The 26,074-nt window shown below is 37.3% G+C and overlaps 1 non-coding gene across 1 annotated transcript; it reads left to right on the top strand.

The window, feature by feature from the left end:
* Positions 1 to 2,030: 2,030 nt before the first annotated feature.
* Positions 2,031 to 2,154, top strand: LOC116582078. The gene has a single exon (XR_004282374.1). It is a non-coding gene; the product is annotated as a small nucleolar RNA SNORD22 (small nucleolar RNA).
* Positions 2,155 to 26,074: the final 23,920 nt, after the last annotated feature.

The following is a 26,074-nucleotide window of genomic DNA, read 5'->3' as shown; positions in this document are numbered from 1 at the left end:
ATGTTGTGCTCCTTTGTGTCTACCCAGCGCTAGCATTTGGTGCATATATAAGATGGCCCTAAGCCATTAATATTGCTTTCTGCTTTCAGGGATATCTGCTTCCTCCCCCATAGAACAAAACTCCAGGTCATTTAGATGGGACTACACCTCACTTTCAATGTGACACTTAACACATTTCTATGTAATACAAGTGTTCTGGGAAATTTTTGGTATATTCTCTCTCTCTCAGGTAATCTGACATAACTAGAGAGTTGGAGTGTTTCTCTGAATAGGTTACACCCTAGTTTTAAAAAAACTATACACACATCCCATATCTCTTTTGTTCCCTGTTTGATATTTTCCTGCTTGAAGTTTGGGAGTTGAGAATAAAATAGAAATAGTTCCTTCTATTTTTTTTTTTTTTTTTTTTTACAGTCAAGCTTTGGTTTGTCCACATTTGTATTTGTATTGTAGCTACTGATTTTTCTTGTCAACAAAGTGAACTTTGCTAGCCTCTTCATCAAAGTGCTATGGTGTAGTAAAGAGCACAAAATTTGAATCAATGGGACTTGGGTTCTAGAGTTGGCTCTGAATATATTTCCTTTATGATTTTGGACCTTAATGACCCTCAATTTATTCTTTTTCTCTCTCATAAAAATGTGTATTTTTATACTAGAAAATCATGTAAGCACTTAGGGTATTAACACACAATCTTAGCTATTGTTAACTAACAGTGGTTATACAATGTGCATCTTGCTGTATATTATAATGGAACATTTAATGGAACATATGTCTAGTGGATCACCATTTTAAGAGAAGAAAAGAGAAGAGTCATATATAATGGCATGCTTTAATTTATTTCAGTGTCATAATGCTGTATCATGGTCAAATGAAATAATTTTTAAGTGGTCAGATAAATTCAGTCAAGTATGAGTAGATGAGTTTTCTCCTTAACGAACTGAATGAATGAATGTGGTATATGTATATTTTTTAAAAGATTTTATTTATTTGACAGAGAGAGAGACATCCAAAGAAGGAACACAGCAGGGGGAGAGTGGGGGAGAGAGAGGGAGAAGCAGGCTTCTCACAGAGCAGGGAGCCCAACATGGGGATTGATCCCAGGACCCTGAGATCATGACCTGAGCCAAAGGCAAATGCTGAACAACTGAACCACCCAGACACTCCAATGTGATATATTTTTAACCATCTTGTATAAACATTAACTTTAAGGAATATGTATTTATTGGAATTATGATTAAGTTTATAATATTGGGTTATTAACAGGAAGAAATAAATGTAGAAGATTCAAAACATATGAATACATATTATATTCCACCTCCAGTAGTTTGAATTGTGGGTATATATATGTGTAGGGGTTAATATATGTGTGGTGGGGGTGGGTGCTTCTGTATATATTTATGTTATATATACATATAGTATATCCATGGCAAACATTCAGTATATATGGTGGGGAAAAGCTGAGAAAGGAGTTGTAAAAAGTTTACATTTTTGAAAATGAAGAATACTGAGAGAAATTAATTAAAATATATATTGCTTTTCAGGAGAAAAGCAACAGTAAATACCTTAACTTGAATATAACTGAGTATGTGTGAAGGCTTTGTGGGTGCAGGTAATGTGAAGACAAGCATGTGAAATCATGTTTTTTACACATTATATTTGTAGAGGCTTTATTTTTTCAATTGGGTAAGTCAGTTATGATTATTATAGCTTATTGTTACATTTGCCAGAGTTGACATTGTACTAGAGTATAATGGAATTAGTTTCCTCCAAGCTTTATGGTTGAAATCTCAGTAGCCATTACAGATACATACTGAGCCTTTTTCAGTTGTTGATGAAGAAACCATGTGGGTTGTATCATCACAATCAGTGATAAATATGAAATATGGTAATAATAAATTTTATTTTTTACTGAAAATTCTTTATTAAAATAACTAATGTGCATATGCATATATGCGTGTATGTATGCATACAAATGTCGGCGCATAGTAATGTAGACTAGCTTTTGTCTAAACATTAAGAACACGTGGAAGTCCCAGTGAAGAAACATCCGGGGACATACTTCTTGTCCCAGTCCCAGATTCTATAAAGATAAACCCTCTGGGGCTGAGTGGGGGAAGGAGGAAAGTTTATTGAAGGAGGAACTGTCGGAGGGAGCATAGGGTTTCTAGACATGGGAAAGGGAGAAATAATCATTTCTTGGGGATCAGTAAATATTTTTTCCATCTGAAGAAAGAGCAAGACAAATATAACGAATTCCAACTCTCAGAAGATATCAAAAAGGGAATTTTGGGGTCATTTCTTATACAATATACTGCTGAAGTTAGCATAGAATCATTTCAGCCTTTCCAAAATAAGTATTTAAAGATTTTATTTATTTATTTATTTTTGCGGGGGGCGGGAGAGGGAGATGGAGAGAGAATGTCCAGCAGACCTGTCCCTGAGCCTGGAGCTTGATACAGGGCTCGATTCCAGGACCCTGACATCATGAAGTGAGCCAAAATCAACAGTCAGATGCCTGGCTGACCCACCCAGGCACCCCCCAAATACAGTTTTATTTTAAATTTCAAATAAAAAAGAACATATTGAAGGCACATGATGTATTTTTTTTTATTAGCTATCCAGGTGTTCCAAATCTCCTTTATTTGAAATAAAAAAAATACATTAAGATGAACACTGTAATAAGAGTTTTGTATTAAGTACACCCTGATTGTATGATGAAGTATTGCATTTCTTCAACCCAGCTACCTATACACAGCCTATTTATGCAGTTTGTCTCGTATTTTTATGGTATCACATTACCTCTGCTACTATTCTAGGTTTGCATGTATTTTCATAAAGTAAGTTTTCTGAATGCTTAAACCTATCCATATCTCATGAAAATTAATGCCACATACTCATTTACTCCAAGTCAGACACAATAACTGTGAATTTTCCAGTAATTTTTCACTTTGGCTGAAAAAGTGGCTAAAATCAAGGAGTTGGTTACTGATTTAGCTGTCTTTGTATGTCATAATGAACTTAATGACACAAATTGTTTTAAATATGACTATGAAAAATCACTCTAGGTATGTAAATTGTGTAGAGGAGAATAGCTTCAGGTTAGAGAAATAATGATTTCTCAAGACTTATGAGAAAGACAAAAGCAGTAATAAAATCTGAGAAGGAAAATCACGGCAGACAAGGGGACCCTATGAGCAGTGAGGCAGCCCGGTTGGTGTGGCTCATAAAGATGTTTCTCCATGGGGATTATTGATGACAATAACTCTTTGTTTATAGCATATCGATTTCTAGCATCTCTATCCCTTGAGTCCTGCAGCCATGAAAGGAAACAGTTTACATTATAATTGTCATGATGACAAATAAAGATGAAAAAACAAAACAAAACAGGTTCTTAATAGCTTCTAGGAGGGTAAACTTCTTTTTACATGGTGATCATGAGTGTGCACTTTTTCTGTAGCCTCAGCTCTCACTCATAGTGGGAGGGAGAAATACATGAACCTAATATAGCACTTGGTGTGGGCAGAGATCAATGAGGCTACCTCACATCTGGCAATATTGTCAGCATGATACCTGAGAAAGACCTCTGTTTTCAAAATGATAATTCTACAACTCAACCGTTGGCCACAAAGTCAAACACCAATGGTCAAAGAAGCTGTGATCCGAAGAAAATCTTCGGAGAATGCCTGTATCACGAACCAGGCCTTGTCATCCTTCTGTTATTCAGGAAAAAGATTTTGTCAGGGATATCCAATTTCTAGGAGATTCCTTAGTAAAAAAATCAATAATTAAGTGATATAGTCCCCACGTTGATGTTAATATCAATAGTGTCAACATTAAACCTATTAAAAAAGCCAAAAACTGAACCAAAATAAGTCATGACTCCACCATTTCAGTGGTGGCTAATATTGACTCAGAAGAAGAGAAAATCATCTCAATCAATATTTGGTTAAGTTTCACTGCCTTTTTTTTTTTCCTTTTTATTACTATTATGGAAAAATCAAGTAAATGGTTAGGTTCTTTTATTGCACATAAAATTCAAACTAAAAGCATAGGCTAGCAAGGAAACACAATCCCCCTATTTGGCTCAGACACATAATTAATGAGTAAATAAGAGGAAAGAAACCATACATACTCCATCCCTGCCATATTGCCTTTCACTTGGTGAGAATGTTGCGAGATTAGACTCAAATAGAACTACAACTATGCTTACTTATCTCAGCGTGAGTTTGAAGATGCTGGGCAGAGGTGTGTCATTGACACATGGACAGAGGGTTTAGAAACAGGATGGTGGGAAAGAGAGAGGACTACCTAGTTATGAATCAAACTATGATAAGGTCTTGATTTCTTCTTACTGTTTAATTTGGGTGTTACTTAAAACACCTGAACTTCAATCTGATACATTCTAAATTAGGGAAAATAATAATCTCTAATCTTACTGGGTTGTGAGAAATAACTGAAAATGTGAAAAATTAAGGACCTAAGGTTGAGTGTAACTTTCAGAAATGAGGAGATTCTCTCTTTTGTGATTAGGGTTGGTTTTAATTTGTTATTGCTAGGAAAACTTTAAGTTGCATATCTTTTCTAGGTGAGTGAAAATATACATGCCATAAAACCTGATTTTTGTTTTTCTCTTTTGTGAAATAATAATTGCATCATCTGGCTTACCTAAGAATCTTAATGTAAATGAGATCTTTAACTTTAAAAACAATGTTACTAGGTATGTTTATTTATATCATTATTATTATACGAAATGAGCTAATATAATTAACTAAATTCAGGACAGCAATCTTTAAGCTCAATATCAGCTTGCTTCATTCATTCATTCATTCATTCATTCACAAGATAGTTTTGAGCACCTACTCTGTGCTAACATTGATCTACATGCATTGATCCATAGATCTTGCCGTCCTAGTAGGAGGAAAAGATACTAAGTTAGTGAGTATATTCATAAATAAGATAATGCCAAATGATTTTTAAGATTTGTGAAGAAAATGAAATAAGATGATGTCATATTCGAGTGGGATGGTATGTTAGCTGGGAAAGATGACATTTAAGCTGGAACTGAATGTTCAGAAGGAGCAGGTCATGCAAGCATTAGGTGAATATTTGTCTAAACAGGGGGATTAACAAGTGTACAACCCTAAAGAAAATTAAGTCTGACACTTTGCAGGGGTAGAAATCTGTTTATTGCCAATGACCACTTTTGCAGTAATAGAGACCACATGGCGCACGATGCCTAAAATGTTTACTATACGACTCTTTACAGAAAAAGTTTGTAACCCCCTGATCTAGCACAAATGCTTTCTGGAGTGATATAGGAAGTGTGCATTGAAAACAATAACCGTTCATCTGCTCTTGAATTGTGGTTCAGGAATTAAAGCAAACCCTTTCTTCTATTCCACGTGGCATGGGCTTAGATTCCTCGCTCAGATATAGTCAGCTGGTGTTTGGGTGGATTTGCAAGATTCAGGAAAAGCCTCTACTCGTTTGCTCTAGGTGTCTGGTGCCTCAGTGTTTTCTTTCTCCTTCTTCTCTTCCCCCTTCCCCGTCCTGTCCCTCTCCCGTCCCTCTCTCTGTGCTCCCTCATCCCTCCCCATCCTTTATTCCTTCTCCCCTCCCCTATCCTTATTTTCCTTCTTCTCTCCACATTCTCCTTCTCTCTTCTCTTGTCTCCTCTTCATATCTCCACTACGGCTGTACTGCCCGTCTGTCTCCCCACGCAGGCCCCCGCTGCGTGGAAGTCTTAGCGTAGTCACACGTCTTACATGCCAGCGACTGCAGGGAAGGGCCCTTCCGAGAGTCAGAGTCAGAAGCTTCGATTTTTTTTTTTTTTTAAAGATTTTATTTATTTATTTGACAGACAGAGATCACAAGTAGGCAGAGAGACAGGCAGAGAGAGAGGAGGAAGCAGGCTCCCTGCCGAGCAGAGAGCCCGATGTGGGGCTCGATCCCAGGACCCTGGGATCATGACCTGAGCTGAAGGCAGAGGCTTAACCCACTGAGCCACCCAGGCGCCCCAGAAGCTTCGATTTTTAAGTCCTAGACTCAGTCGTCCTACGAAATGACTTCTGCCACTTTTTGTTGCTCAAAATAGATCACAGAGCCAGCCCATATCTAAGGGGACAAGAAAAAGTCTGGATTTCTTCCTGGGGGAAGTGGCACCAGCACTCTGAGAAGCACCATTTTTGATGTGAAATATTGTTGCAACAATCTTTAGAATCATAGTCTACCAGAAGGGCACTTAGTGATACAATCAGTTTATATTCTGGCATTGCTCATCACCTCATCCCATCAGGGTAACTTTACAGTTAAATTTTTTTACAGCTTACCCTTTTTCAGGGTAAATTTACAGAAAATTCATCAGTCTGAGGAACACACTGAGAAGCACTGACCTAGGTTCTTGAACACTACGTAAAGCCTTCGGGCTTCTTTGGATGACTTTAATAAGATATTGTAACATATTCATTTTATGTTGTATTATATAATTACACATAGAAATAATTCTAGAAAGGAGTTTGTAAATAAATATGCAAAAATTGAATTTCTGAAATATAATTTTCCAAATGAAATATGATCAGAAATTTCTCTGTATTTAATCAAATGCTTAATACCTCAAGGTCTGGATATGGATTCATGAAAGCAATCGCTTTTCTCCTTATAACCTTCTGCCTCTCCAAGGGGCACGTGGGTGGCTCAGTTGGTTGGTTGCTTCTGCTCAGACCATGCCTCATCGCATCTGGCTCCCTGCACTACAGAATGGAGCAGGGGAGGAAGGAAGGGGGCACTGCTTCTGCCTCTCCCTCTGCCTGCCGCTCCCCCTGCTTGTGTTCTCTCCCTCTGTCTGTCAAATAAATAAATTTTTTTTTTCTCATGGGAAAAAACTTTATTTTTTAAAATATTTTTCTTTGTCAGAGAGAAGGAGTGAGAGAGAGAGAAGCAGGCAGAGGGAGAAACAGGCTTCCCATAGAGCAAGGAGCCCAAAGCGGGACTTGATCCTAGAACCCTGGGACCATGACCTGAACCGAAGGCAGACCTTAACTGACTGAGCCACCCAGGCATTCCCATAAATAAAATATTTTAAAAATTATTTCTGCCCTTTCATATAATGTGGCCTAATTCTTATCAGATGATATGAAATCTGACTAGAAGAAACTGTTTTTCTGGACAAGGAAAATATCTTAGGTTTAGCTATAATTGCCAAAGGTATAGGTCATGATTTCTGAAATAATTTCAAGGCTCTCAGTATCTGAGAAAGTATATTCCATGAAAGGAAAGATGTTCATCCATTATAACCTAAAAGTATGAAAATACTTTGGGTTCTAAAAGTAATCAACTAGATTTTTTTTTTTTTCTGTGTTTCTGTATGACGTGGGATGTTAGAAATTTTCCATTATGTTGTGGACTTCCATGAGATCTCTTTTAAAGAGGTAATTCATGGGTACCTGGGTGGTTCAGTTAGTTAAGTATCTGCCTTCAGCTCAGGTCACTATACCAGAGTCCTGGAATTGAACCCCTGCATGGACCCCTGCATTGGGCTCCCTGCTCAGCGGGGAGTCTGCTTCTCCCTTTCCCTCCCCCGCTCCTCCTGCTCCTGTGCTCTTTTGCTCTGTTTCTGTCTCATTCTGTCAAATAAATAAAATAAAATAAAAATCCTTTAAAAAGGGTGATTCACAAGTAATTTAAAAAAAATTAGCTATACAATTAAAATTATACTTCTTAAACAAGGAGAACTAAGCTATTAAAATATGATTACATAGAGGATTACTTGAAATTTACTTCATATATATATATATAAATTTACTTCATATATATATATATATATATAAAATTTAAGCCCTCTAAATGGTTTTATGTGCCTAGTTTTTTTAATGTAACTTGAGGTAAATACAAAGACTTATTACAAATTAAAAATTCTAAATTAAAAAATATTTGTTCAGAACAGAAAAAGTTCTAAATTAAAAAAATTTTGGTCAGAAAAAATTGTGTCATGAATGATTTCTACAGTTATGTAGTGCTTAGGTAGCACTACAGTTATTTCTACAGTTATGTAGTGCTTAGGTAGCACTCTGAACAATGCTGTCTCAGAATGATGATTGAAAATAGCCTTTATAAGATAAGGAAGGGAAAACACAACCAAAAAGAGCTTTCATTTGAAACCTTTTTCTAGGGATCTGTATACCTTAGTAAGAATTTTAAGTGTGAGATACAGTAACATTCCATTTATAGAATATTGGCACATGTACATGTAGAAAAATCTAGTGAAAATGGGCGTCTAAGCTAGCTTAAGTATTTTGCAGTTAACTTTTTTCCCTGCACATTTGCCCTCTGTATTAATGGCTAATGTTACCCAGGATGCCCCCAGCCTGATGCCTTTGTTGATTCTTTAAGTGGGTTTAAATATAAACATCAAAAAAGAGTTAACTTCCCCTTTAGAAAAATAAATGAGTAATGTGGCTCTTCAAAATGATATTCTTTTATGAAGCACCACCTGTGTGCTTAGTAGAAAAACAATAAACTTTGAAAGAAAGAGGACAGATAAACTGGAAAAAAAAAAGATTGGAAAAGTATGACATGTACAAGATCACAAATAGCAGAGTGGACAGGAACATGAGGATGTGGCAGAAAGCTCGAGAGTTGTATGTATTATCCATGTAAATGTTAGCATAAATACTAAGATGAGGTATAATATGATCAAATTCACATTTAACAATAGAAATTTCAATGAGAATGTGTGATGAGTACATGAGTTGGAGAAAGAGATTTAAGTCTAGGATCTTTGATGTGAGACTCCTGGTAGTTCTCAGGAGATACAACTGGACTGTTTCTTTAGGACTCTCTCTCCCAAGCATTTGTTGTCTCTTAATGAGTTCCCGGTATTTATTTACAGCTACTTAGTCTTCCTAAAGCACGAAGAGAATTGTTCATGTTGAGGAATGAGAAAATGAAACGTATATTCATATACCAGTCTGGCCAAATTTAAGCCAAAGGCCCAAGAGTATTAGATTTGATATGGGTACTATGCACATTACTACGTAGATAAGACTACATTTAGAGGGCACTGATTTTACTGTATGATAAAATAGGTAGAATTCTAGCTCCCCAAAGATGTGACTATCCTAATTCGAGTACCTGTGATTACGTTATTTTACACGGCAAGAAGGCATTTAGCTTGCCGATTGACTACGTCTGCTAATCGCCTAACTTTACAAGATGGAACTTACTCTGAATTACCTGAGTGAACACAAGGTAACCACCAGGTTCCTTTCAATGTGGAAGATGCAGAAGGAAGGGTTGGATTCTGAGCACTGTAGTCACTAGCCATTTCCTCTGAAGATGAAAGGAAGCTGCAAACCAAGGAATTAGGAGAGTATCTAGAATCTAGAAAAGTCAATGAGATGGATTGTTCCCTAGAAGCCTCCAGTGCAGCCCTTTGATGTTAGCTCACTGATACCTGTTTTGCATTGCTGACCTCCTCAAATGCAAGATAATGAAGTTGCGTTATATTAAGCCACTAAATCTGTGTGGAAATATGTTAAGCAGCAAAAGACAATTAGGAAATATGTTTGACCTATCCAGATACACTAAACATGTTGTGTCCTTGCACTAAGTCTATGAATGACGTAACAAACATTCAGCAGGAGACTTTGTTCCCTGACCACCACCTCCCTCTCTCTCTCTCTTTTTTTTTTTTTGTTTGATCCTCATTTCTCTTATAACCCATCCTCTAATAATAACCTCTCTCTCCACACACATAAAACATCCTGCAACCATTGTCTTTGTGCTATGCTGTTGTGCACTTATATGATTCCAGGGCTGTCTAGGAAAAAATATCTAAAGAAAAAATGACAGAGAACAAAAGGTATGGAACATGGACTGCTATAATGAATCTGCCAGGATATTACTTATATAATTACCTCAAGAAAACATTTTTTTAGAAAAAGAAAAAAAGGACATATTTATTCTGAAGAAAAAAATAATTGTCATTGCCACCAGAACCCAGCTGATTCATGAACCTACAGTAGCATGGAAGAAGACAGATTTTTCTTCCCACTTGGGGTAATATACAGAACTACAGAACACATATAACACACACTGTACTGGTCTGAAATATTCTGGTGCCCGTGAGGTTCCCGCAGGTTAATTCTCCCTGTGCTGGGAACTGACCCGATTTGCACTGACATGCCGTGTTCTTCTTGGGAAAATGCCTCCTGTAGTGCCTTCAGGTTGCTCCTGTTTTGGACAGAACATTATATTGTACATACACAGTTATATCTTATTTACCTTTAGACATTATTTGTTTTATACAGAAAATATTCTCACTTTCTATCATTGCAAATTTTGTTTAACTTCAAAAGTTAATTATCCATCCTACCAAATCCAGACACAGTAAAACAATAAGCACAGTATCATATTTTTTAAAAAAGAAATAGAATACATGATGAATTGCAATAAAAGACTGGAACACTAGTCTCATTAAATTCAGAGAGCCAGCACTGGGACTTGTCAGATAGGATATTTGATGACAATAACTACAATTAATCTTGCATAAAATTTTGCCTAATCCTGTAATACAGAAACTTTATTTTTTTTATCAGCTAATAGCTTATTCTGAAGTGAGAAGAAGGCATTTGTCAACTAGGTCAAGAGGAGTAAGAAAATTAGAAATAAAAAAGCATAGACGAAGAATGTATACAGGATAAAGTCAGTGGCTTTTCCGCATGTTGCTATCCATTTGAAGGCAGCCATCAAACAATTTATTTTGTTTCATTTATTTATTTTTATTTATTATTAATTTTTTATGTTTTGTGTCATTTTTAACCGATATCCTATTTTTAACTGATGTTCAGTATTTTATTTTATTTTTTTATTTTATTTTTTTTTAACTTATTTGACAGACAGAGATCACAAGCAGGCAGAGAGGCAGGCAGAGAGAGAGGAAGGAAAGCAGGCTCCCCGCTGAGCAGAGAGCCCGATGCGGGGCTTGATCCCAGGACCCTGAGATCACGACCTGAGCCGAAGGCAGAGGGTTAACCCACTGAGCCACCCAGGCGCCCCTGATGTTCAATATTTTAATATCAAAGTGACAGCTAACTTGCTATTTTTAGCACATGCATATTATATATATGCTACCTATATGCTTACCTACATACATATACGTACATGTTTAGAATAATCTGAATGTTCTATCAAAACTGATATTTACACAATTCTAAATTAGGTGTAAAAAAAGTAAATGGAGGATGACCCTAATATATAATTTAAGATTAAACCGTCTTTAAGAGTAGCATTCAGAGCTAACCCTATTTTTAAATGACGAATAGAGGCTTTCCACTGTGACTTTTCTTTTTTAAGATTTTATTTATTTATTTGACAGACAGAGATCACAAGCAGTCAGAGAGGCAGACAGAGAGAGAGAGGCAGGGAAACAGGCTCCCTGCTAAGCAGAGAGCCCCATGCGGGACTCGATCCCAGGACCCTGAGATCATGACCTGAGCTGAAGGCAGAGGTTTAACCAACTGAGCCACCCAGGCACCCCTCAGCTATGATTTAAAGTTGACAAACTATTTCAGATTTGCAACAGTATTCATAAATGAGCACCTTTTAAATAAATAATTCAGTTATTCATTCGAAACACTCATTGTTAATTAGATTTAAAAATCAATCAAATTTGTTTGATTAACATTAACAGTAGGTAGTTAATTGTTAAAATATGCCATTTATACCTAAAAGAACACTAATCAGGAGCATATAGCCTGATGTGTTTTCAGTTCGTGCACCTACATAACACAGCAGAGGTGTAAAAGGCAAGGCAGTGCTTTATATTGTGCATTTAAAATCATCAGTAGAGGGGTTTTATTTGTGTTTGTTTTAGAGTTTTGATTTTTTAAAAGGGGAACAATACAGGATCTACACAATGTTAAATAAAATGCTATTGCCCCTTCATGTAAATTAGAAAAGAATGTTTCTTTTGAATACTACAACAATACAGCAGAGAAAACAATATATGTGTCTTCCGAACAAAGTCTGACCCACAGATCTTATTTCTTTATTTATGACAGTTGTTAGACTAGACATCAAGGACCTGTTGATGGGGGTACCTATTGAACTATCATTGAATCTACCGTATTGAATTCAAAGGAGTCAGCATGTGTTTATGAAATACGATATTTGTACAAAATTAGTCAAGGAAAGAGGATTCAAGAAAGGGTTCCATGGGGCTGGAATTACTTGTGCTAGAGATAGAATTTTAAGCTTGACTTGTTCTTTCATGCCTGATGATGTTTAGAAAACAGAGTTCTAATATTTTTAGAATTCTTTTTGTTCTTTGTGGGGTACCTGAAAATTAAACATCAAGGAAAAATACAGCTTACATTTAGAAATTGGAAGAAAAGCTGTGAATCACATTAATACCTTTTAAAAAAAAATTTCCACGTAATTAACATCAAGTGAATTTGAAAAGCAGCCAAAAATCCTATGAAAAATACTTTGTGTTTCTCTTGTTTTCTTCTAGAATACAAGCATAAATTGAAATTCAATTCAGTTCTCAATACATAACTGAATTCTGACCCTTTAAACAGTCACACACTCAAACCAAGAATTTTGAAATGTTTTAATTTCCTTAACAATCTGGATTCTCTCAGATGATTCTTGCCTTATTCTCTTACAAAACAGTGGCTAATGAATTATCATAGAAACTTATTTATAACAGTTTCCTTAGACCCTGATTTGACAAATCTGGGATGGAGCCTGGATTTCTAAAATTATAACATATACTCTTATGTGATTCTGTTGAAAGTAGTTCAATTGGTACCAACTAGTAGCAATGACTGAAAAATAACAAGAATTTCCATTTATGAAATTGCTTATAGATGTATTTTACAGTACTTAGTGATTTAGCCAAAAGTTTTTATTGCATTGTTGCTCTAAGTTATCCAAAAGATATGTAGAAACACAGGCCAGGTAAATAAACACTCTTTGAGGTTTTGAAGGTGACCATTAATTCCTCCAACACATCATATGGTGTCTTATTCTATACTTCTGTTCTAAGGAGTTAAACACTGAGATAATCTGAATTTACTGAATTATAGGAGAATATCAAGAAAGAATTTGATTTCTTCATAGATACATAAGTTACAGCTTAATTTCAATACTAATTTAGTCATGGCCTATTTTGTGGAAGCTACAGTTCTATGTAGAATGATGAATAAAAATGCCTGCCCTGCCTTTCTATAAAGAGGACGGTATGACATCCGTGTAGGCTGTACGTGTGTGTATGTTTGTGTGTGCGTGTACACGCATGACTCTGGTTCGGTCACAAAAAAGTCTTCCTGAAGACATGGTAATGAATTTTTACAAAGTGACCTGAAGAATAAAAGTGACCAAGAGGTTTTATATGTAAAAATATTATGTTCTGTTACATAATAGTAGGCTTATAGATATGTTCTCTTTGCCAGAAAACAGGGAGATGAAAGAAATTTAATGTGTATTGAATGCCAGCCCCGGACCAAGCGGTCTTTTATCTGCTTGCCATCTATTATCCTGTTACGGATGACTATTCAAAATTCCCACTTCTGGTGGAACCAAATTCTGGGGCGGGGGGGAGTTATTTAAATTGAGTTTTAAAATCCCTTAATTCAAGAGTTTGTGACAGAAGTTTTTACAAAGTATATAGGTTAGACATCCCAATATACAGAAAGAGGATTTCCTTCCCTCTGTCTCAAGGTGCTTAGGTTTTTAGGAAGGAGCACGGAGGATAAACAATTAACATAACAAACAGATGAAGCAGAATGTTAATCAGTGACAAAGGTAGTGGGTGTAAATAAAATGTAGCAGAAGATCATGGGAACATTGGAGTGACGGGATATGGATGGGGAGCAGCTTGCAGTATTGAAGAGGGAAGTCAGAGCAGAGTTTATTGAGAGAGACTTGAACACAGTCTGGAAGTAGTCCAGTGTACATCGAGGAGGAGGACTTTGAAGGCAGAAGACAACAAAACTAGAAGTAAGGCACTAATACCGAACATGTGAAGGAACATAGAGGAAGTGTATGAAGGTGAGAGCAGATCAGGGCTAATGGGGTCCAAAAGTACTTGTGGCCCTACAGACGTCATTGATTGTCCTTTTGACTTTTACTCTGAGTCACGAACAAACTTCTAGAGTGGGAGCACAGAAGTGTTGGGATCTGGTCTGCCTTTTCCATGGATCCCTGGGACTCCACTAAGAGCCGACTTGCAACAGAGTCAAGTGCAGACTCAGAGAGACCTGGATGCAGCCTCCCTCTCAGATTCTAAAGCTGGTTCCTTCTCTTCTCTTCGATTTTTTTTTTTTAAGATTTTATTTTTTTTAATTTATTTTTTATTTTCAGCATAACAGTATTCATTATTTTTGCACCACACCGAGTGCTCCATGCAATCCGTGCCCTCTATAATACCCACCACCTGGTACCCCAACCCCCCACCCCCTGCCCCTTCAGAACCCTCAGATTGTTTTTCAGAGTCCATAGTCTCTCATGATTCACCTCCCCTTCCAATTTCCCCCAACTCCCTTCTCCTAACTCCCCATGTCCTCCATGCTATTTGTTATGCTCCACAAATAAGCGAAACCATATGATAATTGACTCTCTCTGGTTGACTTATTTCACTCAGCATAATCTCTTCCAGTCCTGTCCATGTTGCTACAAAAGTTGAGCATTCGTCCTTTCTGATGGAGGCATAATACTCCATAGTGTATATGGACCACATCTTCCTTATCCATTCGTCTGTTGAACGGCATCGTGGTTCTTTCCACAGTTTGGCGACCGTGGCCATTGCTGCTATGAACATTGGGGTACAGATGGCCCTTCTTTTCACTACATCTATATCTTTGGGGTAAATACCCAGGAGTGCAATGGCAGGGTCATAGGGAAGTTCTATTTTTAATTTCTTGAGGAATCTCCACACTGTTCTCCAAAGAGGCTGCACCAACTTGCATTCCCACCAACAGTGTGAGAGGGTTCCCCTTTCTCCACATCCTCTCCAACACATGTTGTTTCCTGTCTTGCTAATTTTGGCCATTCTAACTGGTTAAGATTTTATTTATTTGACAGAGAGAGAGAGATCACAAGTAGGCAGAGAGAGAGGGGAGGAAGCAGGCTCTCTGCAGAGCAGAGAGCCCCACACGGGGCTTGATCCCAGGACCCTGGGATCATGACCCGAGCTGAAGTTAGAGGCTTTAACCCACTGAGCCACCCAGGCGCCCCTTGATTTCATAATATTAAGGGTCTCGAGTTTCAAACTTTGCTCTTCCTTTGTCCTTCTATGCTCATTCTCATGGTGACTTCATCCTATCCCATGGTATAAAATGCCATCTGTATCTTGTCAGTTCCCAAATTGATTTTCCCATTTGGGACCTCTCTCCCACACTGCAATCACATATATGCAACTGCTTCCTGGAATTCTCCACTCAGATCCTTAATAAGAAGTCCAAAAGTGACCTTCCCATCTTTCTCCAAAAACTCAAAAAAAAATGTTTTGTTGCTTTTTTGGTTTTAGTTGATCATAGTTGTCTCCTGTTTCCAGGCCATAATGGGTGGCCTGAGATTCTGGGGCACCAGTATAAAGAGATAAACAAGAGAAAATTATACCTAGAGGACTCAAGAAGGGTACTAGGAGGGCATGAGTGTTAGGAATGCAGGGTGGAGGGTGCTGTGACTCCCTTTTCACTCCTGATTATGCAGCAGAAGGCCTGACAGGGGAACCATGACTAGCCATGATCCTTCTAAAGACTCTTCAACCTCCTGTTCTGGCTTGTGCCAACACAGTACAGAAAAATTTTCACGTGTTTATTCTTCATGATACCCAGATCTAGGAAAGCAGCCCCTCTTTTGTCCTTGAAAAGCATCCAGAAAAGTTGAAGAAGTCTTCTGAATGGAGATGCTTCGCTATGGAAAACCAATATGGCCATGAGACATGGCCATGAGCAGGACAGCTTTGCTGTCCTCCTAGTTGGCCTTACCGTCAACCAGACTACAAGATTAACAACCAGTCAGAGAGCTGGTGACTTCTAACCAAATCTATTGCTCTAAACCCCACTCTTATATAGCCAAACTACGTACCTTTCTTTCAGCTCACCTTGAGTGACACTATTCCATCCCTTAATCCAGATAAAGCCCTATAAAAACTACTTTAAAATTAAATGGTTATGACACTAAAAAAAAGTCCTTGTTTGTTTGTTTGTTTGCTTTCTGCTCATCTCCTAATATGATATCAATGAAAGGAAAGGATGACAGAGCCTTGTAGGATTAAAAATTTGAGGTTTTGAGGGTGGAAATCCTTCAGATCTTAAGGTTACTAGAATTTTGATGTATATTTCCAAAAGAGAATGAAAACTATGTTGAAGCTGTGTTATCAACGTAGATGCTAATCTTGAATATAAATTAAGGAGTTTTATACTTTTGGCATAAATGATCAACTTTTGGGAAGTTCCCAATCATATCATGTATCTCATTGATTCTCATATATTCTGACCTTTCGTAGATATTAAATATGTTTTGCCTATTTTTTTTCCTTGAACGAGTTATTTATACCGCCGTCTTAGAAACACAAAAGCCAGGATGTTTGCTTGCTAATACAGCAAACAAGCAGCACAATCTATTTTACTACAATCTCCGGATGCCAGTAAAGTTTAGTTCTCCTTTGACAGCTTGAAAATTGCAATTTGGAACTAAAAGCTTATCCCTGCAGTAAAGACTGGCTAGTGAAGTTTTACACAGAAATGAGAAATTTGGCTGCTGGTTGTATTTGAATCTTGTTGGAAAGGAGGCTCTCCCCAGACAAGGTTGTGCCCTTGATGTGTTAAGCAGGCTGTCCACTTAACCCAAAGGTCTATTCAAACAGTTCAATCAAATTGTTAGCTGTCAAAATGCCATCCAAATACATTACAGTGGTCCTGTTAACAGCTGAAAGACCTTGTGTAAGCACCAACTATGTTTATTGAGACTAAAGCCTGAGTCCCAGCTGAGAAGCTGGAAGTGGACCTCAGGTTAAAAAGGATAAGTTCTTAAATTGGTTTTTGATTGTACTGACTCCAAATATAGGAACAGTGGTCCTCTATGATAGTGATCTTCAGTTTGGAGTTCTTGGAATCAACAGCATTAGCTTTACCTTGAAAACTTATTAGAAATCATATGGTTTCACTTATTTGTGGAGCATAACAAATAGCATGGAGGACATGGGGACTTAGAGTGGAGAAGGGAGTTGGGGGAAATTGGAAGGGGAGGTGAACCATGAGAGACTATGGACTCTGAAAAACAATCTGAGGGTTTTGAAGGGACGGGGGGTGGGAGGTTGGGGTACCAGGTGGTGGGTATTATAGAGGGCACGGATTGCATGGAGCACGGGGTGTGGTGCAAAAATAATGAATACTGTTTTTCTTGTAATTAAAAAAAAAAAAAAAATAAATTAAATATTAAAAAAATAAAATAAAAAAAAAAAAAAAAAAAAAAAGAAATGCAAATTCTTACCCAGGTCCTACTGAATCAGAAATTCTGAAAGACATACCCAGTGATATGCTTTTCAACAGACTGTCCAGGTGATTCTGATTCAAACTAAAGCATAAAAACCATTTTTTCAAGGCGTCAGTGTTTTTGATAAAGTATTATGGATACCATATCCATTGTTTCCCCGTTTTAAAAATTTAAGTTCTGTTACCCAACATATATAGTACATCATTAGTTTTTGATATAGTGTCAAACAATTCATGAGTCACATATAACACCCAGTGCTCATCATAGCTCGTGCCCTCCTTAATACCCGTCACCCAGTTACCCCATCTCCCACCTACCTCCCTTCTGTAAGGCGCGGTTTGTTTCCCAGTGTCTCATGGTGTGTCTCCCTCTGTAATTTCTTCCCATTCGGCTTTCCCTTCCCCTGTGGTCCTCTACACTATTCCTTGTATTCCACATATGAGTGAGGCCATATAATAATTGTCTTTCTGTGAGTGACGTACTTCACTTAGCATAATCCCCTCCAGTTCCATCCATGTCGATGTAAATGGTGGGTATTCATCCTTTCTGATGGCCGAGTAATATTGCACTGTACATGTAAACCACATCTTCTTTTTTTTTTTTTTTAAGATTTTATTTATTTATTTGACAGAGAGAAGTCACAAGTAGATGGAGAGGCAGGCAGAGAGAGAGAAGGGGAAGCAGGCTCCCTGCTGAGCAGGGAGCCCGATGTGGGCCTCGATCCCAGGACCCTGAGATCATGACCTGAGCCGAAGGCAGCGGCTTAACCCACTGAGCCACCCAGGCGCCCTGAACCACATCTTCTTTATCCCTTCATCTGTTAAAGAGCATCTCAACTCCTTCCACACTTGGGCTATCGTGGACATTGATGCTATGAACATTGGGCTGCATGTGCCCCTTCTTTTCACTACATCTGTATCTTTGAGGTAAATACCCAGTAGTGCAATTGCTGAGTTGCCATAAATATTTTAACTAGGGAAAACAAAAAAATTTTTTAAAGATTTTATTTATTTGTGTGTCAGAGAGGGAGAGCACAAGGGAAAGAGAGAGCACAAGTGAGGTGAGGCGCAGAGAGAGAAGCGAGCTCCCCGCTAAGCAAGGAACCTGGTATGGTAGTCTGTCCTAGGACCTGGGTTCATGACCCGAGCCAAAGGCAGACGCTTAACCAACTGAGCCACCCAGGTGTCCCTCCCTAGTGAAATCAAATTTTGAAAATTGGATTAATCATGGTTATTGAGTAGTTGGCAATTATATGGAAAATACTTTCTTGTATAAGGATTGAAATGTGAAACTGAATACTAATGAGCCTAATGTAATATTAATATTTTCTTTTGGGGTCAGTAATAACACTGTGGAAAGGAAAAATAGGTGAGGTAAAGAGATTATTTCAATATTGTTATTACAACAAAGAGAAAAAAAACATGGGGATAACTTATTTTCAGAATTTATTTTTCCTCCCTCCACAAGTGACAAAAAACTATTATTAAAAATTTCTTTGTCCAGTAACTACATAAACTAGATTGATTCACTCCAAATTATTGGATAAAAATTAAACATATGTTATAAAATTTGATTTATTGGCTCAACGTAGAAAATATCACTTCTACATTTAGAAGTCACTCTGGCCAGTCACCCACAAATTCCTTTCCTCTGTAACCAAAGAAAGGAGTTCACTGCTGGAGCCAGCGATATCTGGGCTGAATCTCTGGGCTTCTGCTCACTGTGGGTGTGACTTGGAGAAGATAACTAAGGTTTGTGAGCTCCGGCTTTGGTTTTTGGTTGGTTGGTTTGTTCAGTTGGTAAACCAAACTCATATGGCTGGTGTGGGCACACCGGAGAAAGGAACAAAGTGCTGGAACACACGGGTGCAGCAGACATATGATAGGTGCTCTACAAAGGACAAATGGAAGATCTCATTGTTTTTATGTCTGAATAGTATTCATATATGTCTATACACACACCACTTCTTCATCCACTTATCTTTTGGTGGACACTTGGATTGCTTCCATGTCTTGGCTTTTGTAAATAACTCTGCATTAAACATAAAGGAGTGTGCATTCTTTTGAATTAGTGTGTGTGTTTGTTTTTTAAGTAAATATCTAGTAGTGGAATTTTTTGATCATATGCTATTTCCATTTTAACTTTTTGAGGAACCACCACACTGTTTTTCACAGTGGCTATACCAATTTACATTCCCAACAACAGTGCACAGAGGTTCCTTTCGCTACATCCTTACTAACACTTCTTACTTCTTGTGTTTTTGATTCTAGCCATTCTGACAGGTGTAAGGCTACTTCTCATTGTGGTTTTGCTTTATATTTCCTTAATGATGTAATGTTGAGCATCTTTCCATGTGTCTTTTGGCCATCTCTATATCTCTTTGGGATATATCTATTCAAGTATTCTGCCCCTTTTTAAATCAGATTGTTTTCTCAGTATTAAATTGTATGAATTCTTTTTATATTTGGGTTCTTAACCCCTTATCAGATACGTCATTTGCAAATATCTTTTCCCATTCAGTAGGTGGCCTTTTTGTTTTTTTTTGTTGATGATTTTCTTTGCTATGCAAAACCCTTTTTTTTTTTTTTGTATAGTCCCAATAGTTTATTTTTGCTTTTATTTCTCTTGCCTCAGGAAAGCAAACAATTTTTAATGTTTAATTATATTTTGGCTCACATTTATCCATTTTTCTTTCTTTAAAAGCATGCTGAGTAGATTCAAAGATGGAATGCTTGACATTAGTACAAAAACACAATTGTCCTTCCAGAATATATTATTTCCTGTGTATTCAAAATATATCCTAGGAGGTTTAGAAAAATTCTCTCCTATGCTCAATTCTCTGAAAACAAAGCAAACCAAGAAAGAAGCAAAGTCAACTTTAAAAACATAAGATAGATGACCATATTTGACTTATAGCTTTTGTCTACGTATTCATTTAAAAATCTATTTATGGGGGTGCTTGCGTGGCTCAGTCAGGAAAACATTTGGCTCTCAGTTTTAGCTCAGGTCATGATCTCGGGCTCCTGGGACAGAGCCACGCAGTGAGCCCCACGCTGAGCGGGGTGTCTGCTGGAGATCCTCCTCCCTTTCCGTCTCTCCCTCCCCCTCCCCCCACACATATTCTCTCTTTCTCTTGCTCCCTCTCTCTCAAGTAAAATAAAATAACTCTTTAAAATTTAAAAATAAAAATCTGTCTTTGTACTATTTTAATAAAACAATGGGTTCAAAAAAAAAGTTGATCAAATTTATGAAATTTTAAGTGCAGATTTGATCACCTTAATTTATTTCATGTATACTCATTGAATACCTAGCATATTTTGTTATCTTCTGTGCTAGATACTAAAATAAGTGAAAAATAAGTGAATATGAAGAATTCTGTGCCTCAAAGAGCTCACAGTTATGAAGCCAAACCTATATGCATAAATGGGTTTACTAAATATACTGGTTTTCTACCACCAGGTACCATAGTAGGGTATGGATTGGATTGTTTGTATATTTTATATGATACTTCCCTCAAGACATAAAATTTCAGAGGACACTGTTATGCATATAATAATCTAAACAATCAGAGGAAAACATAATGTTCTCTGTATATTCATTTTGATAAAACCCTACTACACCCAAATATTTGTTTTACTAAAATTATAGTCTCCCTTACATATTCAACAATAATGAATTTTTCTAAAGTCAGTAAAATAATCAGTCCTCAGAAAAATTACTTAACCGTACTGAAAGTGAGATAAATTAGTTTTAAAAATCTAACATAAACATATATTTCAATCATATTTTCATGAAAATCCTAATATTTCAGTAGTACATGAATGCTTATGAAATCCTGAACTCTTCAAATTTTTTAGTTACTATACCATTAATTTCAGAATTAACACATTAGAATAGCAAATATATAAAAAGCTTAATTGGTACATTTTTGCATTCTTTCTATAGGTAGATATAGATGATATAGGTATAGGTAGATATATATAGATGCCAGCTTTTTGGGGTTTTTTGGTTTTTTTTTTGTTGTTTTTTTTTTTTTATTTAAAGAGAGCAACTCATATGAGGGAAGGAAAATAAACATTTATTTGGAGTTGCCCTGTATATCAAAATTAACATCTTAACTTATAGCAATCTACATAAGTTAACACCAAATTGATTTCAATATTATACAACATATTTTGGTTCTATTCCCTCTCCATTTTTTTTCCTGCCATAAAATTATACATTATATACCCACTAACACAAAATTTGTGTTACTATACAAATTTGTTTTTTTAATAAGTTAAAAAAAGATATATAAAATAATTTTTTTTTTAATTTCCAGCATAACAGTATTCATTATTTTTGCACCACACCCCGTGCTCCATGCAATCCGTGCCCTCTATAATACCCACCACCTGGTACCCCAACCTCCCACCCCCCGTCCCTTCAAAACCCTCAGATTGTTTTTCAGAGTCCATAGTCTCTCATGGTTCACCTCCCCTTCCAATTTCCCCCAACTCCCTTCTCCACTCTAAGTCCCCATGTCCTCCATGCTATTTGTTATGCTCCACAAATAAGTGAAACCATATGATAATTGACTCTCTCTGCTTGACTTATTTCACTCAGCATAATCTCTTCCAGTCCCGTCCATGTTGCTACAAAAGTTGGGTATTCATCCTTTCTGATGGAGGCATAATACTCTATCCCCAGGGGTACAGGTCTGTGAATCACCAGGTTTACACACTTCACAGCACTCACCAAAGCACATACCCTCCCCAATGTCCATAATCCCACCCCCTTCTCCCAAACCCCCTCCCCCCAGCAACCCTCAGTTTGTTTTGTGAGATTAAAAGTCACTTATGGTTTGTCTCCCTCCCAATCCCATCTTGTTTCATTTATTCTTCTCCTACCCACTTAAGCCCCCATGTTGCATCACCACTTCCTCATATCAGGGAGATCATATGATAGTTGTCTTTCTCTGCTTGACTTATTTCGCTAAGCATGATACGCTCTAGTTCCATCCATGTTGTCGCAAATGGCAAGATTTCATTTCTTTTGATGGCTGCATAGTATTCCATTGTGTATATATACCACATCTTCTTGATCCATTCATCTGTTGATGGACATCTAGGTTCTTTCCATAGTTTGGCTATTGTGGACATTGCTGCTATAAACATTCGGGTGTATGTGCCCCTTTGGATCACTACGTTTGTATCCTTAGGGTAAATACCCAATAGTGCAATTGCTGGGTCATAGGGCAGTTCTATTTTCAACATTTTGAGGAACCTCCATGCTGTTTTCCAGAGTGGCTGCACCAGCTTGCATTCCCACCAACAGTGTAGGAGGGTTCCCCTTTCTCCGCATCCTCGCCAGCATCTGTCATTTCCTGACTTGTTTATTTTAGCCATTCTGACTGGTGTGAGGTGATATCTCATTGTGGTTTTGATTTGTATTTCCCTGATGCCGAGTGATATGGAGCACTTTTTCATGTGTCTGTTGGCCATCTGGATGTCTTCTTTGCAGAAATGTCTGTTCATGTCCTCTGCCCATTTCTTGATTGGATTATTTGTTCTTTGGGTGTTGAGTTTGCTAAGTTCTTTATAGATTCTGGACACTAGTCCTTTATCTGATATGTCGTTTGCAAATATCTTCTCCCATTCTGTCAGTTGTCTTTTGATTTTGTTAACTGTTTCCTTTGCTGTGCAAAAGCTTTTGATCTTGATGAAATCCCAATAGTTCATTTTTGCCCTTGCTTCCCTTGCCTTTTGCGTTGTTCCTAGGAAGATGTTGCTGCGGTTGAGGTCAAAGAGGTTGCTGCCTGTGTTCTCCTCAAGGATTTTGATGGATTCCTTTCGCACATTGAGGTCCTTCATCCATTTTGAGTCTATTTTTGTGTGTGGTGTAAGGAAATGGTCCAATTTCATTTTTCTGCATGTGGCTGTCCAATTTTCCCAGCACCATTTATTGAAGAGGCTGTCTTTTTTCCATTGGACATTCTTTCCTGCTTTGTCGAAGATTAGTTGACCATAGAGTTGAGGGTCTATTTCTGGGCTCTCTATTCTGTTCCATTGATCTATGTGTCTGTTTTTGTGCCAGTACCATGCTGTCTTGATGACGACAGCTTTGTAATAGAGCTTGAAGTCCGGAATTGTGATGCCACCAACGTTGGCTTTCTTTTTCAATATCCCTTTGGCTATTCGAGGTCTTTTCTGGTTCCATATAAATTTTAGCATTATTTGTTCCATTTCTTTGAAAAAGGTGGATGGTACTTTGATAGGAATTGCATTAAATGTGTAGATTGCTTTAGGTAGCATAGACATTTTCACAATATTTATTCTTCCAATCCAGGAGCATGGAACATTTTTCCATTTCTTTGTGTCTTCCTCAATTTCTTTCATGAGTACTTTATAGTTTTCTGAGTATAGATTCTGTGTCTCTTTGGTTAGGTTTATTCCTAGGTATCTTATGGTTTTGGGTGCAATTGTAAATGGGATTGACTCCTTAATTTCTCTTTCTTCTGTCTTGCTGTTGGTGTAGAGAAATGCAACTGATTTCTGTGCATTGATTTTATATCCTGACACTTTACTGAATTCCTGTATAAGTTCTAGCAGTTTTGGAGTGGAGTCTTTTGGGTTTTCCACATATAGTATCATATCATCTGCGAAGAGTGATAATTTGACTTCTTCTTTGCCGATTTGGATGCCTTTAATTTCCTTTTGTTGTCTGATTGCTGAGGCTAGGACCTCTAGTACTATGTTGAATAGCAGTGGTGATAATGGACATCCCTGCCGTGTTCCTGACCTTAGCGGAAAAGCTTTCAGTTTTTCTCCATTGAGAATGATATTTGCGGTGGGTTTTTCATAGATGGCTTTGATGATATTGAGGTATGTGCCCTCTATCCCTACACTTTGAAGAGTTTTGATCAGGAAGGGATGCTGTACTTTGTCAAATGCTTTTTCAGCATCTATTGAGAGTATCATATGGTTCTTGTTCTTTCTTTTATTGATGTGTTGTATCACATTGACTGATTTGCGGATGTTGAACCAACCTTGCAGCCCTGGAATAAATCCCACTTGGTCGTGGTGAATAATCTTTTTAATGTACTGTTGAATCCTATTGGCTAGTATTTTGTTGAGTATTTTCGCATCTGTGTTCATCAAGGATATCGGTCTATAGCTCTCTTTTTTGGTGGGATCCTTGTCTGGTTTTAGGGTCAAGGTGATGCTGGCCTCATAAAATGAGTTTGGAAGTTTTCCTTCCATTTCTATTTTTTGGAACAGTTTCAGGAGAATAGGAATTAGTTCTTCTTTAAATGTTTGGTAGAATTCCCCCGGGAAGCCGTCTGGCCCTGGGCTTTTGTTTGTTTGGAGATTTTTAATGACTGTTTCAATCTCCTTACTGGTTATGGGTCTGTTCAGGCTTTCTATTTCTTCCTGGTTCAGTTGTGGTAGTTTATATGTTTCTAGGAATGCATCCATTTCTTCCAGATTGTCAAATTTATTGGCGTAGAGTTGCTCATAGTATGTTCTTATAATAGTTTGTATTTCTTTGGTGTTAGTTGTGATCTCTCCTCTTTCATTCATGATTTTATTTATTTGGGTCCTTTCTCTTTTCTTTTTGATAAGTCGGGCCAGGGGTTTATCAATTTTATTAATTCTTTCAAAGAACCAGCTCCTAGTTTCGTTGATTTGTTCTATTGTTTTTTTGGTTTCTATTTCATTGATTTCTGCTCTGATCTTTATGATTTCTCTTCTCCTGCTGGGCTTAGGGTTTCTTTCTTGTTCTTTCTCCAGCTCCTTTAGGTGTAGGGTTAGGTTGTGTACCTGAGACCTTTCTTGTTTCTTGAGAAAGGCTTGTACCGCTATATATTTTCCTCTCAGGACTGCCTTTGTTGTGTCCCACAGATTTTGAACCGTTGTATTTTCATTATCATTTGTTTCCATGATTTTTTTCAATTCTTCTTTAATTTCCCGGTTGACCCATTCATTCTTTAGAAGGATGCTGTTTAGTCTCCATGTATTTGGGTTCTTTCCAAACTTCCTTTTGTGGTTGAGTTCTAGCTTTAGAGCATTGTGGTCTGAAAATATGCAGGGAATGATCCCAATCTTTTGATACCGGTTGAGTCCTGATTTAGGACCGAGGATGTGATCTATTCTGGAGAATGTTCCATGTGCACTAGAGAAGAATGTGTATTCTGTTGCTTTGGGATGAAATATTCTGAATATATCTGTGATGTCCATCTGGTCCAGTGTGTTGTTTAAGGCCTTTATTTCCTTGCTGATCTTTTGATTGGATGATCTGTCCATTTCAGTGAGGGGAGTGTTAAAGTCCCCTACTATTATTGTATTATTGTTGATGTGTTTCTTTGATTTTGTTATTAATTGGTTTATATAGTTGGCTGCTCCCACGTTGGGGGCATAGATATTTAAAATTGTTAAATCTTCTTGTTGGACAGACCCTTTGAGTATGATATAGTGTCCTTCCTCATCTCTTATTATAGTCTTTGGCTTAAAATCTAATTGATCTGATATAAGGATTGCCACTCCTGCTTTCTTCTGATGTCCATTAGCATGGTAAATTCTTTTCCACCCCC

Source organism: Mustela erminea, chromosome 21 (assembly GCF_009829155.1).
Source record: "Mustela erminea isolate mMusErm1 chromosome 21, mMusErm1.Pri, whole genome shotgun sequence".
Classification (NCBI taxonomy): domain Eukaryota; kingdom Metazoa; phylum Chordata; class Mammalia; order Carnivora; family Mustelidae; genus Mustela; species Mustela erminea.
The sequence above is the reverse complement of the archived record's forward strand: the minus strand, read 5'-3'. Positions and strand labels throughout refer to the sequence as shown.